Source organism: Lissotriton vulgaris, chromosome 10, assembly GCF_964263255.1.
Source record: "Lissotriton vulgaris chromosome 10, aLisVul1.2, whole genome shotgun sequence".
Taxonomy (NCBI): domain Eukaryota; kingdom Metazoa; phylum Chordata; class Amphibia; order Caudata; family Salamandridae; genus Lissotriton; species Lissotriton vulgaris.
In genome coordinates this window covers 802,743,876-802,758,940 of record NC_141698.1, presented here as the reverse complement: position 1 = coordinate 802,758,940, position 15,065 = coordinate 802,743,876, and the positions used below count along the sequence as shown (strand labels likewise).

The 15,065-nt window shown below is 42.0% G+C and overlaps 1 protein-coding gene across 2 annotated transcripts in view; it reads right to left on the bottom strand.

Moving 5' to 3' along the window:
• LOC147688813 (ATP-binding cassette sub-family B member 5-like) overlaps positions 1–15,065 on the bottom strand; it is a 973,135-nt gene that overhangs the window by 471,409 nt on the left and 486,661 nt on the right. The gene's annotated exons all lie outside the window — the stretch shown is intronic.

The window sequence follows — 15,065 nt, the reverse complement described above, 5'->3', positions numbered from 1 at the left end:
ACTTCTCTAACTTCCGTAACTGCCTTGGCAACATCTGATCCTGGATGGCTGACAACCATCTGGTCTTGAACACTGACAAAACGGAGGTCCTATTCTTTAACCAAAAAAACTGCCCCTCCTACCACCCTTTGGTGGCCTGCCGTTCTGAATCCCCCTCCAATCCCAGTCCAGTCAGCCCGCAACTTGGGTTTCCATTTTGACAACACCTTGTCTTGTAAAGCCCACATCAACAAAGTTACATCTGCCTGCTTTGGCAAACTGCGCATGATCAGGAAGATCTTCCCCTATCTCCCTTTGGACTCCCGTAAGACTGTTGTCCATGCCCTGATCACGTCGCATTTAGACTATGCCAATAGTCTCTATGCAGGCGCCCCCCTCTACCTTATTGAAAGGTTACAAGTTGTTCAAAATGCAGCCGCCAGACTAATCGGAAATATTCCTTTCCGCCACTCTGTTGCGGCTTATCGGAAAGAACTGCAATGGCTTCCCATCTCCAGACGTATCCAGTTCAAAGTCTTGATCCTTGCCTTCCGTGCCATTAATGGCTCTGGCCCGGCTTACCTGAGTACAAGACTCAAATTATCTCGATCTGTTAGAGCATTAAGATCTAACAGCCTACGTCTCCTGGTGGTACCCAGATTTCGCCGCGCCAGGAGCGGTGGCAGAACGTTTGGAGTGGCTGCTGCCAAATTTTGGAACAGCCTCCCACTGGATCTCAGGTTTATTGATTCAGAGCAAGTGTTCCGCCGTAAACTTAAGACCTGGCTGTTCACTCTCCCTTAAAATTTGCCTCTACCTCTAGCCAACATGCACCGTTCAGCGCCCCTTCTGACTGACAAGTAATCTGTAGCGCCGGGACACCCCCTTTGGGGGAGCTGTGCACTCTATAAGCTTCCTAAATAAATAAATAATAAATAAATAGCCTACTTCTGGGATTCACAAAATACTGGGTCCTCCAGGTTTTCCCAGGAGAGACTGTAGTGTAGTTCCTATTTTCCCAATAGGCCCTGCGCATTGGAATAACATAAACAATAGTATGGACGTAGAAGTGCGGGTCTTCCAGGTCTCTACTGACTATGCTAAACTTAATTGGGTTTGTTACCAACTAGCTCAGAGGTCACTGGAAACTTTCTTGACTGAATAGGAAGTGATCAGCTTCCCTGGTACAGACAAGAAGGGATTCAGTTTTCCAACAACCGCATAAACATGACAACTTTGCTCCTTAGAATAAGAGTCAATCTCTAGAGTCGTGTGAAACAATAGACAGTTATTTTACTTAGTCAATTGTGCAGATTACTTTCACCAAGATGCAGAGAATAGAGAGACGGGCGTTTTCAATAAAAAGGTATTATTTATTGAACAGTCTTTCTTCTCGTGCAAGAGAAATGAATTGCCACAATTGCAAGACTAATTATTATAAAAAGTGCGTACAGTAAAATGAGGATTGCGAAATAATACTGTTTGCTTAAGGCAACGTTGGTGATATTTATACCTGAAAGGTGCCTTGTTTGACATAAGTTTTTGGACATAAGACGTCAATAAAGATGTCACTAGGAAGTGATCGTCTCTCAGTGCTCATTAGAGTTCTATTAGTAATCAAAACATAGCAAGCGGGGCTTTCCCAGGTTGCTGAGTTTTTATCTTGTTGAAGAACTCGGAGTGTAATCTAGGAATCTTAGATAGTGGCTTCTGCTGTGTCATTTGCTCTAATGAGCTGCAGAGAAAGCGATTCTGAAATGTGGCTCTGATCGTGTTAGGCCAGAGACGAGTTTCTGAAATATTGCTCTTGATCGTTTATGCCATTATAGGGGTACAAGTGGATTATAGCCGTATATGGGCATAAGGTCACAGTATTGATCGGGGTCCTAGATTAGAACACGACACCCACTCCACAAATTTATGTCCATCAAATTACTAAAAACTATAGCAATAAGATGCATGTGTAACATTACCCACCCCAAAATACATATTTGCATTCGAAATGGCGTATTTGAAATACATGGAATTATTTGTACTGTACGTCTTTAAGCATAGAAATCATTCAAAATTATAGCATATGTAATCAGTGAACGGTTTTGTGAAAAAATTACACATGAAATATCTCTTTATACAGAAAAAAAGTGTGAGATAATTTCATCACATAGAAATGCATTTGCTGTAACATGTGCTAGAGGCTGGTGTAAAGTTATTATGTCTCTAGAAGTACCTAAAAATAGAAGCTTCTGTTCTTTATGAATAGGTCTACTTTAGGCAAAGAATTTTCGTGCCAGAAAAAGGTAAATATTTTGAAAAAATTGTTCAATTAAAAAAAAAATTCTTGTTGAACAGGGTAATAGAGTTCCAACGCTTTTCAGCAGTTCTTGTTGATCAAAACTGAAGGCCGAATTCACACGCTGTGTGTCGGAATGCTTTTCAAAAAATTATTGTTTCTGTTCGGGGGAGAACATCATATCAGACAGGCTCTCAAAGAATTGGTCTACAAAATCGGGTGAGAGTTCGACCAAGTTCGATAGTGCTGTAACTTGGCAGGTGTGAGAATGATTGCTATCATCAAAGTCTGGATCAGCAATGCTCACAGAGGGTCGTACCTGGGTGATGTTGCTTTTATTTCTCGCTCCACTGTTACCACCTAGTCGTAGCACAGGAGTCTCAACGAATGCCGTCATCAGGATTGGTAGCCGCTGGGGACAACACAAGCAGGAGGAGCAGGAGGGTCAAAAATAAAATGCCTGCTACAAGTCCCAAAAATAGGGGTATGCCGCCAAAGACTGAATGGACAAAATTAGGAATGATTCCTAGAATTGCTTTGAATGGTGTTAACAGTCCCGTAAAAATGGTCTTAAATCCGCCTGTGATGCCTATGGCACTAGACATGTTAAGAATTTGGCTAAGCATTTCTGTGAAATGCACGGGGCAATTTGTTGATAAAAGGTCATGAATCTCTGATGTTGTCCTTGCAACTAGGAGATCATACGTCTCTTTTGATGACGTGATGGGCACTGTTGTCTGCAAAAGCAAAGACTTCATTCTGCTTAAAGTATCAATTCGTATAGAAGAGAAATTCAAATGAGGCCAAATGGGAGTCTCAGTGTCTCCAGGGCCGTTTGGAAACAATGCTTGCATACAGCATTTGACCATGGAAGTTACGCTTACGAGATATGCTTTCCCTGGCAAAAGGCCACAACAGCTGTGATCCGTTATTAGAATGTAACTCCCATTCAAGAGCGGCATAAAGAAAGGCTCTATCTGCGTTGCAGGTGTGACATGTTGGTGGCATGAAAGGTTGTTAGAATTTCCTTCACAGGCTCCATGTAAATTAATACCCTGGCACAAAAGTATACCGCTTAGTGACTGTTTACAGTTTTCACCACTAAGAAATACATTTTTGTTGCTGTCACTATAGCATGTGTGTGTGTATGGTAATTTCCATGCTGACTTAATGTATCCTTTACCCAATCGTTCATACTGGCCAGTAGGTATGTATTCAAGGCAATTTTTAAATCGGAAAGTTGTTATCGGAATTGTGATAATCCTGTGTATTATCCATTCAATGACAGGACTTTCTGGCATTGTCAAAGGTAATCTCTCAAGTTTTTTGATGCTCAGGATTGTATAATCTGCTCCTTTCTGTGCCAAGCTGATTTGTTTATCAGTAAGGTTAAAGATGGAAAACAATGACGTTGTGTATAGCCTGAATGAAGATTTTGCAGCGTCCAGCCTAACTGTACAATAGAACGTAATTGTGACTGGCCATGCTGTAACATTAGCAAATCTTTGTCTATTATATCTATGGCAGATGATACAATACTGTCCAGTGAATATATTCTGGAGGACAGAGTCATTAACCCATTGTCCACAACAGCAAGTGATTTTTCCAAATTAATACGATCAATTTCTCGTATTTTTTCAGCTGTTTCAATTTGTGTGACTTTCCAAGCCTCGTTGTAAGCCGCATATATACTGGTCGCTATGAAACGCTTTTGACGCTGTTTGCGAGGTCCCAGAATGAAATCGCGCAAATCAGCACCATCTTTAAGTAGATAAGTGTTGCTTAATTTCTGCCAGTGTGGATGATTCTAGCCATTCAAGGCACAGCTTCCCTACACTGTATGTTGTTACTATCCCTGGATGTTGTCTCTGGGAGTATCTAGGGTCTTGTCTGGTCATTGTTAACCCCTGTGTTTTATTCAGGAATCTATCTTGACAGTTGTTTGTGTCAGTAGGCCAGATTAACCACTTTTTCCAATCAGGATGTGTTCTGTTTAGATGTAAAATTTTAGATACGTCTATTTCAATATCTGTCGTTGCATTATCAGGTAATGGCTTTGGAATAGACGGTTTGTTAAGATCTTTAATCTTAGCTAGGCCAAGACAGGTTGTTTGTTGAATTGTGTGATTTAAGAACATTATTTGTTCTGGGATCATGCAGGCTTGAAATAATGCTTCTAGGCCTTGTACCTGCCACTCTTTTGTACCCCAGATGGTTTTTGTTTCAATGTTATTTTTCCAAAAATCAAAACCAAATGTCATCATTTTTTCATAAAATGCTTCTGAATATATCAATTTAGTATTTGTCAGCATTGTTTTCAACCCTGTTTTATCTAACAGTTTATAATAAAACGTTTCTGCATCACTGGTGTTAAACCCTGAGAAGTACTGAAATTTCTCATAGAATGTTTTTGAACTGCTTTTAGGTGGAGTAGCACAATGTTCCCATTGGTTATATTTAAAAACATTTCTAGGTTGTGCAGATTTATGCAAGTAATGGTCGCCATAGTGTGAGAAGCAGTACATCTGTTCATAACTAGATGAACCTTGTAAATAATCATGTTCTGTAAATCTTGCTGACAACACTAAATCAGACATCATATTATTAATACTTTCAAAATCCCAATCATCAGAACATGTACTTGGTTTTACAAAGTCACTTAAGGAAACCTTGAACTGGTGAGGATATTTCAGGATTTCGACCAGACCATAGATTTCGTAGTCAGTTTTGTCCCTTACTACCTCCCCGGGTATTGGAATGGCTGTGACATTTACTGTTGACAGTTCTCTTTTCTTCACGTGGGATGATCTGTGTGGTTTGAGGACTAAGTTGATGTTCTGACTTGCTGTGTCCATTGTACTGTATTTTCCTTCAATGAATTTTCCCAAACAAAGTACCATGATGAGCCAAAGCAGGAGGAAAAATACACCTAGACCAAACCAGAACTCTAACCATGGAGAGATAAGGTAAATTTCCTTGAGTTGATGAAAGAGTTCTGTTGCTTTTTCTTTAAAAGTTTTTGTTCCTGGCATCACTTCGGGGTCGCTTTGATCTTCAGAAAAGTTGTCGAAATTGATGAAGTAGCCAGAGGCAGTTCTGTCAATTGTTGGAATTGTTCTTTCAATTTGTCTTTCGGTAGCACATTCTGATGTCATATCATTGTAGACTGGTGTTTCTTGACGAACTGTTTCAATCTGTGTTCCAAGTGGCACGAGTTCCATGGCATTATTGCATAGTCCTTCTCTGTGCACTGCAGGCTTATCTAATGTGATTAGTTTTTCAGTTTGAACCTCTTGGATTGTTGCAAGTTTGGGTATTCTGTTATTTCTCGGGAGTCCACTGGGCCTACTGTTGATTATAGGCCACATACTTGTGTTTTTACCAGGTCGATTGATACAACTCTGTTCTCCTTTTTACCAGCAAGGGGCGGTAGTACTACTGATCTTGTTCCGTTGATTGCCAAGACAGGTACTGCTTTTCTGTAAGAAGGCCCAAATTCCTTCTTCACCGCAATTTTTTCTCTGACTAGATCCCCAATCTTTGGACTCCAGACAGGCCTTGCGGGGCTGGTGGTGCCTTGTCAGTGGTAGCTGGCTGTTGCTTTAATTTTATGTTGCTTAAGGATTTTCTTGTTTCATTCAAGTCCTGTAAAACAGCCAAACGATCTTTGATGTCAAAGTCTTTATTCTTATCTTTTACCACTGATACCTGACTATCTAAGTCCTGAATGTACATTCTAGTTCCGAACAATAGTTCATATGGGCTGAAACCTTTTAGAGAATTTCTTGGCAAATTGTTAAGACTGATCTGGACACTTATTAAATGTTTGACCCACCCATCACCCGAACCTAATACCTTCGCTTTTATAGATTGCTTTATGTCACGGTTTTTTCTTTCTACCACACTGTTCCCTTCGGGGTGTGACGGACAAGAACACCGCAAGCCAACGCCCATGTTGGCCATGGCCTCCTTATAAGCTCGAGAGCTAAAAGCAGGACCCTGGTCAGAATGGAACATGGCAATTGCGCATGTGCCGATAAAGACTCGCAGATCTTTTATAACCGTTCTGGCGTCAGCCGAGCGCTGGGGCCACATTTTTTAAGTGAGTTTAGTCTTAATGATTAGTAGGACGCTGGATGGCATGTAGACAGTATTACGCTGATTCTAATTGGTAGCCGGGCAACAGACTGGACCAGTTCACTACTGCGATCCCTGTCACAATTGGGACAGTTCTTCACATATATTTGAAGTTGCACGCTCTTTCCCGGCCACCAGTATACTGATTGTAATTCAGTCGGAGATTCCTTGATCTTTTTGTGCCTTGGACCTTCACCCATGTGTGCGTCTGCTATTAATAATTTTCTCCTGTTCATGTTTGGAATTACCCTATCCCCCACTCCAGGGATTCGAGCAAAAGGAACGGAGTTTGCATCAATTACGTATGCATAATTGAGTGGATAGTTCACTGGTAGTGCTGCACAGTCGCCTTTTACGGACGTTTTTACTGCCAGCATGGTTTCCCCGTCTATGTTTTTACCTGAACACTTTTTTGTGGCTACGGAAGCCGGTTTAGTTGCTACCGCTGTGGCTGTATTAGCCAATGAATTCCCTGCAACGTGAACGCCATCACGTTGATGACTCAGAGTGTGTATCACGTGAGTCTTTTGTAGTCCTTTTTGTAAAAGAACTACCTGTTTCCAAAGCATTTTATGCTTCATTGTGGCACCTGTGTCAATTTTGTAATCTTTTTGAACCCAGCTCTATAACTTGTTGTTGTAAGAGTTGACGCAAAAATGCGAATCGCACACGATTAGTGTCGGGAATTCACGTTCTGCATTTTCAAGCGCCATCTTTAAACATCTGACTTCAGCTCTCTGAGCCGAACAGTTTCTTACTGATTCCGTTTTTGTTATTTTCGGTCTGAATTTACCGCACAGCCAGCGACCTTTAACAATCGCGCAGGCTGCATCGTAGGATTTGTTCTCTACGTTGAAATGCTGTACGAATCTGTCTGTATAGATTATACAGGCGTACTGTGGGAGAGGCAGAAGTTTGATTGGCAGAGGATATTCTTCTTCATAAGTCAAATCGTTCAGTTTTTCTAATTGCTGGGCGAAATAGTATTTCACATCTTCCGCTCCAAGAGAATTTAAACACTGTATCCATTTCGGATCCAGTGACACTGTAGGCAGGTTTACTGGGCTGAATAGCGCCTCGAAGGCGGATTCCACTGTGAGGACGTTAATCCTTTTGCCATGTGCTAGTTCTCGTTCATTCGCTAATGCAGTTTCTACTGCTTTCACAGTATTTTCTGTAGGACTGAATGTTTTTTCTTCTTGGGTGTACAAGTGTGATTTGTAAGCTATTGGTACCTTTTCTCCCTCATTAGAGGTCAGGTACGTGAATCCGCATCTTCCTGGGATGACTCGGATTACAAGGTTACGTGTATTGTCACGTGTATCTAATTTTGTTTTTGCTAACATGTCTGTTTGCAGTGATCTCAAAATTTCTGTGTGTTTTTGTGTCCAAGTGATTGGTTTAAAATAGTAGTGTGGCTCACTGGTTAGAGGCGGCAGACCCGAGAGCAGAGGACGGCCCGGGACCAGGGTTCGATTCCCGGCGTGGCAGGTTTCTGGACCAGGGTCAGCGGACTCGATAATTCTCTTACCTCGGTGCCCACTCTGATCAGCGATCACACTCGGCAACTCTGGGCATTAGCTTGACTCATCTTCACTAACGGCCCCACCAGACCGCCGGGGATGCCTGGTCTCACCCTGGAGATACCCATTAAGGGACCATCTCTCAGGGAAGCCAGGAAGGGTTTCGCAGCGGTCGAAGCGCCTTGGGACCCTACGGGTAAGTAGTGCGCTATATAAATGCCAATACATTTACATTTACATACATAGAGAGGTTTAACCCTCTCCGCATAATTTAGTATGTAAGTTCTTCCGAAATTCAGGAAACCTAGAATCGATTGTAAGTTCTTCAGCGTTTTTGGTGCTTGGAGCACAGCGCACTTCTCTAAGAAGTTGTCCGCTAGGCTTTTTCCTTCACTTGATAATTTGTATCCTAAAAATAATACTTTCAGATGGGCAATTCGGGACTTTTTAAAGTTGAATTTGTAACCCTCTGCTGCGAACCCAAGTATTATGGTGTTCACTCTTTTCAAGTGAGTCTCCAAGTCGTCGTCTGTGAGATAGATATCATCTACGTAAGATAATGCCTCATCATCATACATTTGTAGTAACTCTGTTACTCTGGCTGAAAATAGTCCTGGGCTGTAAGCGGTCAATTATCTGCTTTCTGGTGCAATGTTTTGACAAAAGAAACCATAAGATATGTCTAATGTCGTTTTATATTTTTTCCTAACTATGTTATTCATTAGTGCAGCACTATGCAAATTCTGTACTGCAAATGTTTTGCAACATGCGTTAAGGTGTCTGTAATCCAAAACTAGACGATATGAATTGTCTGGTTTGGAGACAGGAAACAAAGGATTGTTCATTTGAGAGGTGCATGTTTCAATCACCCCCTGGTATTCAAGTTGATCTAAAATCTCCCTGACTTGTTTTTTAGCTTCTTGCTTAATGGGATACTGCCTTTGGGCAGTCGGTTGACTTTTCAACTAGATTTTGTGAGGAGGAGAGCTCATCCCATCCTACATGATTTTTATATAATGCTGGTGCCTGGGCTACTGCCCATTTCCTTGCATATATATATTTAGTGTGAATCGGAATGTGATTTGAGAAGGCAGGCATAATCATTTCTTCGCCACGAGGGCACTCCCTGACAAACTCCGGGGGCCAATCCTTTTCAGCTAACAGAATATCATAGCCTTTTGAGAGTTTATCCCAAAATAGACCCCTTATTTTCCTAGTCGTATCACCCTCTATACGCAGTGTTATTTCGTATATCTTATGGGGCTCGCTAACTCTGGTGTCGGCAGTTTCTACTTGAATGTATTCATTCGTGTCCACTGTCTCCAGATGACTCATCAGGATCTTGCGAGCTATGATGATTTCTGCTGCACTGTCTAGCATTGTCTGTGCCCACTCCCCGTTTTTCAACTGTGTCCTCAGTATTCTCGGCATGTTCGATTATTCTAATACTGGCTACCTTCTTTCTTGGAAATTGAGATTTTTTACTTTGAGCATGTTCCTTGTCTTTGGACTTGGTGTGCTCTCCTGGGTCTGACCGTCCTCTTCTTTCCGATTTCTGCGAAAAAGATCGAGAGGGACGTGTATCAATACTTTGATATCTATCAGGCTTCTTCAAATTATCCCTATTTCTAAGGTTATATCTTTTCTCAGAGGGCTCCCTCTGGGGAGACTGGTGTTCTCGAGTCGGAGTTCTTTCCCTCCGTCGAGGAGACCTTCCTCTGGACTGGAAAACTTTTTCTTTGGAAGTGGATTGCTTATTTCCATCCCTGCTCTTTTTAGGAGTGTTTGAATTATTTTTAATAAATAATTTTTCACGATTTTCGAGCAGTTGGGGCTTTACTGGTTTTCCACCCAAGCTGTCTCTACCTAGTTCTTCATAGCATTTTTCTATGATTCTGGCAAGCTCAATTGGTTGATCTGTTATATCTGTTTCCTTCAACTTCTGGCGGATCACCACAGATGCTGCTTCTCCTTTTATATTGGCTAGTAATATAGCCGAGACCTGCTTGAAGTCTTTCAGTAATTTCATACCAAGAGTTAAAGCAGGTTCTGGACTGTATTCGTTCTGAATCTGTTTTAGCACTTCTGGTATTACCGCCATTGATGGAACACCATGTGTTTTTGTGTAAATGGAAGCTAAGACTGTACCCCAAGTGTCACAGTCCTCCACGTGTGGTGCGACCCCCATTGGAAGGCAGATGGTCAAGATTCTGTGTTTCTCAATAGGGGTAGTATTCGGAAATACTGCCTCTATTTGAGTAATTTTCTGTGCTAACCAGAAAGGAATTTGTTCCCGTTTTATGGGTGTTTTACCAAGACATGATTGTATGTTCTGTGGTGTAATTTTATTGGTGTTCCCCTGATGAGGGGTCAGCTGTGGTACATTAACAGCTGTTTGGACTGTAGAAGTCCGCATTACATATTGGAGTAATTGTCTATGTATTTTAATTAATGTTTTTAGCTGTACTAACAGCTCTTCTTTTGACATTTTTGCAATGTCCGGATGTGGTGTGTAGCTGGCTAGAACCGGCCACGTTGCTCCTGGTCTACCTAGTGGACCGAGCCTGGTAATATGATCATTGTGTTTTAGGGCGCCTTCAAACCAGAGCAGGTGCTCTTGGAATTTTAATGGGATTTCAATCTCCTCAAAAGGAGCGTACTCTTCCGGTGGATCCCCTATTTTGTAATAGTGGAACTCGTGTGTTGCAGTGTTTGCCACTGGAAATTTTATCCATGAATAGAATACCTCTGTCTGCCGATATTCATGTGCCTCTATCACGAAGACGACTGTGCCACCTTGTGTGGTCAGTCCATTTTCTATAAGTTTTGACGTTATAGATTTTCTTATGTTGACCGGGATGATTATCGCACCCGGTTCATTAGTTTCATCGGGACCCTGCTCAATCGCATTTACTGCGGGTGCAGCGGTTCCGTTTTCTCCTGGCATTGTATAAATGCAAGGTTTGCAGAGCAGGTCTCCAAGGAGACAAAGATTAGGTGCGCAATATTTTGGAACACGGTATCCTTCAACGTTGAATAAACCAGAGCTTTACATAGGAATCTCTTCCTACTAAGTTCGGGCGGATTTTAACCTTTCACCCACTCCAGACGTCTATTGGAGTATTTACGGTAGAAAAGGGTCTGTGTGAAAAATGCACGACTGAGTTACTCTAACGTCTTGCGTTAGTTTTATCGCCTTACCAAACGTTGGGCGCCATGTAGTGTAGTTCCTATTTTCCCAATAGGCCCTGCGCATTGGAATAACATAAACAATAGTATGGACATAGAAGTGCGGGTCTTCCAGGTCTCTACTGACTATGCTAAACTTAATTGGGTTTGTTACCAACTAGCTCAGAGGTCACTGGAAACTTTCTTGACTGAATAGGAAGTGATCAGCTTCCCTGGTACAGACAAGAAGGGATTCAGTTTTCCAACAACCGCATAAACATGACAACTTTGCTCCTTAGAATAAGAGTCAATCTCTAGAGTTGTGTGAAACAATAGACAGTTATTTTACTCAGTCAGTTGTGCAGATTACTTTCACCTATATGCAGAGAATAGAGAGACGGGCGTTTTCAATAAAAAGATATTATTTATTGAACAGTCTTTCTTCTCGTGCAATAGAAATGAATTGCCACAATTGCAAGACTAGTTATTATAAAAAGTGCGTACAGTAAAATGAGGATTGCGAAATAATACTGTAAAAGCATTGATATGGTTTCTTAGCCATACAATGGTTAAAATAAATAAAATATATACATTCATATATACATTTAGCTAACGTACTCAACTGGTGCTTCTAACTACACCTACCCCAGTGTACCTGACCTAAGCCTAATACGTGGGAGGGAGTAAGTAAGTAGCAGTTTTAGTTAAGTTGGTTTTGCCAAGGTTTGCTTCAAGAATTCTCTCTAAGGGTTTAGTCAACACCATACCTCTGAAATAGAATGTTGGAGGTCTTGTATCTCCTTCTAGGACTCGATATCACAGTCACTCGCAAGAATAGGCTGGAAATGCCGGAGCTGGATTTTCTCGGCAGGAGAAAAGACAGCGTCTCTCTCAGCGCGTCGAGGAGGAGGAGGGGCAGCGTCCGTGGGCAGCTTGCATCTGCTGGGCTCTGGAGGGGACAGCTGATCTGCTCCTGTGTTCAGCACACCATCGCTATCATCGATGTCGTTGAGGCAGCGTTTGCTTAAGGCAACGTTGGTAATATTTATACCTAAAAGGTGCCTAGTTTGACGTAAGTTTTTGGACATAAGACGTCAATAAAGATGTCTCTAGGAAGTGATCGTCTCTCAGTGCTCATTAGAGTTCTATTACTAATCAAAACATAGCAAGCGGGGCTTTCCCAGGTTGCTGAGTTTTTATCTTGTTGAAGAACTCGGAGTGTAATCTAGGAATCTTAGATAGTGGCTTCTGCTGTGTCATTTGCTCTAATGAGCTGCAGAGGAAGCGATTCTGAAATGTGGCTCTGATCGTGTTAGGCCAGAGACGAGTTTCTGAAATATTGCTCTTGATCGTTTATGCCATTATAGGGGTACAAGTGGATTATAGCCGTATAGGGGCATAAGGTCACAGTATTGATCGGGGTCCTAGATTAGAACACGACAAGACACCACGTGGGTACCAGCGAGATTGGAGGGTTCCATGCCACATCCACAATGTGAGCGCCATGGTCTGAGATGATGCACCCCATGCAGTTTGCATTAGCAACGGTGTCTAAAATGGAGGTGGAACATAGAATGAGGTCGAGGTGAACATAGAATTTAGAGAAAACATAAGTTCTAAGGACCAAATTTTTTAATTTATTCTAATTCTTTGGAAATATTGGGACCATCAGAAAAGCACATATGTATATAGTATTTGTTAATTTACAAGCACCGTTTGATCTTATCCCACAAGGGAAATTTTGGAGCTCCCTAAAACGTATGGGATTTCCTGATTTTTTGCTGCATGCCCAGTGGCGTAGCTAGGGGGGGCGGTGGGGGCTGTCCACCCCAGGCGGCACAATTTTAGGGGCGGCGGCATTTACAAAGTGTGCTTGCTCTTCACACTGGGGCCGCGCAGCACTTGTGGCGCCCTTTATAATTTATTTGGGGACACTCAAATTCTATAATAAAATTAACGATAAATGCCGCCGCCAGTGCCACCTGGCCCCCGTGTGAAGAACAAGTACACCTTGTAAATGTAGCCTGCAGTGCAACATGCACGTGTCTTGAAGAAGCCGGATTGTTAGCATTCATCATGCCCCAGTGTAATCATGTGAGAGACCTTTCTATCACCATTTCCGTGGGGTGTTGCTACATTGCATTATTGTGACAAATGACAACGAATTTTGTATGACATTTCAACTACTGTGGAGTTCTGAAGGGACGTCGATCGGGGTCTTCAAATAAGCAGCAGCAGCTGAAATTCACAGGTAAACATTGTTCCTTTCCAGAAAAGAAGTGGTTTCTTAATATCGCAGCCGTCAGACTATACATTTTGGGGCATATTACCAAGGGCCTTTTCGCCGCTTTAGCGTGACTTTTTCCCGCTAAAGCAGCAAAAATGTAATCGCCCAACTACCAAGCTGTCGCTAACACCAGTTAGCGACAGCTTGTAGGCGATAGCGAGCATTTTGGGGCCCGCTTTGCATGTCAGCGATAATTGTCGCTAATGACATGCAAAGTGGGCGTGCCAAAATGTTAGCGACTGAAAACAGTCGCTAACATCGCCTATTACCTACAAAGGCGAAGCGATGGAAATATTCGTGCTAAGGTTGAATATCTCTAAAAGCTAACACCTGCTAATAACAGTTTTTAGCCATGTTATCCAATTGGAGGTGGATAACATGGCTAAGAGCTGTTTCACGCTAATGCATGAATATCGCTGTATTGTCAGCTATATTCATGCATTTCGCCTGATTTTTATCGCTTTTGAGATAAACCTTGCTAATAGGAAGTTATCTCAGCGATAAAAATCGGTGAAGCGCGGCGATAATAGTTTTGCTGCTAACTCTATTTAGCGATAAATATCGCTGTTTGTAGGTAATATGCCCCTATGTTTTTATGTTGCGCAGATTTGCAGCGCACAAGACAAACGGGGCTGCCCTGCTTAACGTCGACCACCATGACAAACGCAGTAAAAAATAAATTTGTGCACACCCTGTTTCTTTCTGGTATGTACAATGACGGGCAATAATTTCTCTTAAACCCACATACGAAGCAACAAATGAGAGGTTCATATTATTCAGGCTACTACAGGTGAATTAAATGTTGTTTAATATTTACATGGCTCATTTTCCTAGAAGGCCTTCTTCTGCTACAGCATCGCACAACATCTTCTGTACCCGTATGGCCATGTCAGGTCGTAAGAACATTAAATTATAGCTACTAGAAAATAATTTTGTACGGCCGACATGGTCGAATGGTTTGACTATTTGAGTGGAGGAGACGCATACAATAAAACACACCTATAAGGTTTCAGAAAAGGACCACCTGCCCCTGTGTAGTCTCAATAGTTCCATATTTCTTGTAACTCCTGGAATGTCTTATCTACAAAGACTGTTAGGAAAACCTAATGATTCAGACACCTCCAGCCCCCTTCCCAAAAGTCGTTTTTCGAGAAAAAGACCTTTGTGTTAAGTTTATGCCTTGACACACTCTACAACTAGCGAAGGGGTGCCTTTAGTTGCATCTCATGAACGGAGCAAGAGTCTTATGGCTGAGATACCCGCCACCCCCTCTCAACACAATCCCCAAGGATGGGAAACCGGAAACAGTTCTGAACTTTTGGAAGACGGGAGGGAGTGACCCTCCCGGCCGTATTTATTAAAATATGAAACAAAATTAAAACATTAAAATAACAGTTTCATATTATGTACAATTTCATTACCACATTGCGATGTTTTGCTAACCTTAACATATTCTCTAATACAAAGGTTCTCCTAGCCGAACTAACATCCTACAAAACATTAACTTGAAATTTTGAAATTGTACATCCTAACGTTTAAGGGCCAACGGCAAGGTCGTAACCGGTGTCAAGATCCCTAAACCAGAAATATCCCCCTCACTTGTGAGGGGCGACCGCACAGAGGTGTACCTCAAGTGCAACTACCAATTTCCCTTGACTTGACGGGGGCCCCAATAAACTCG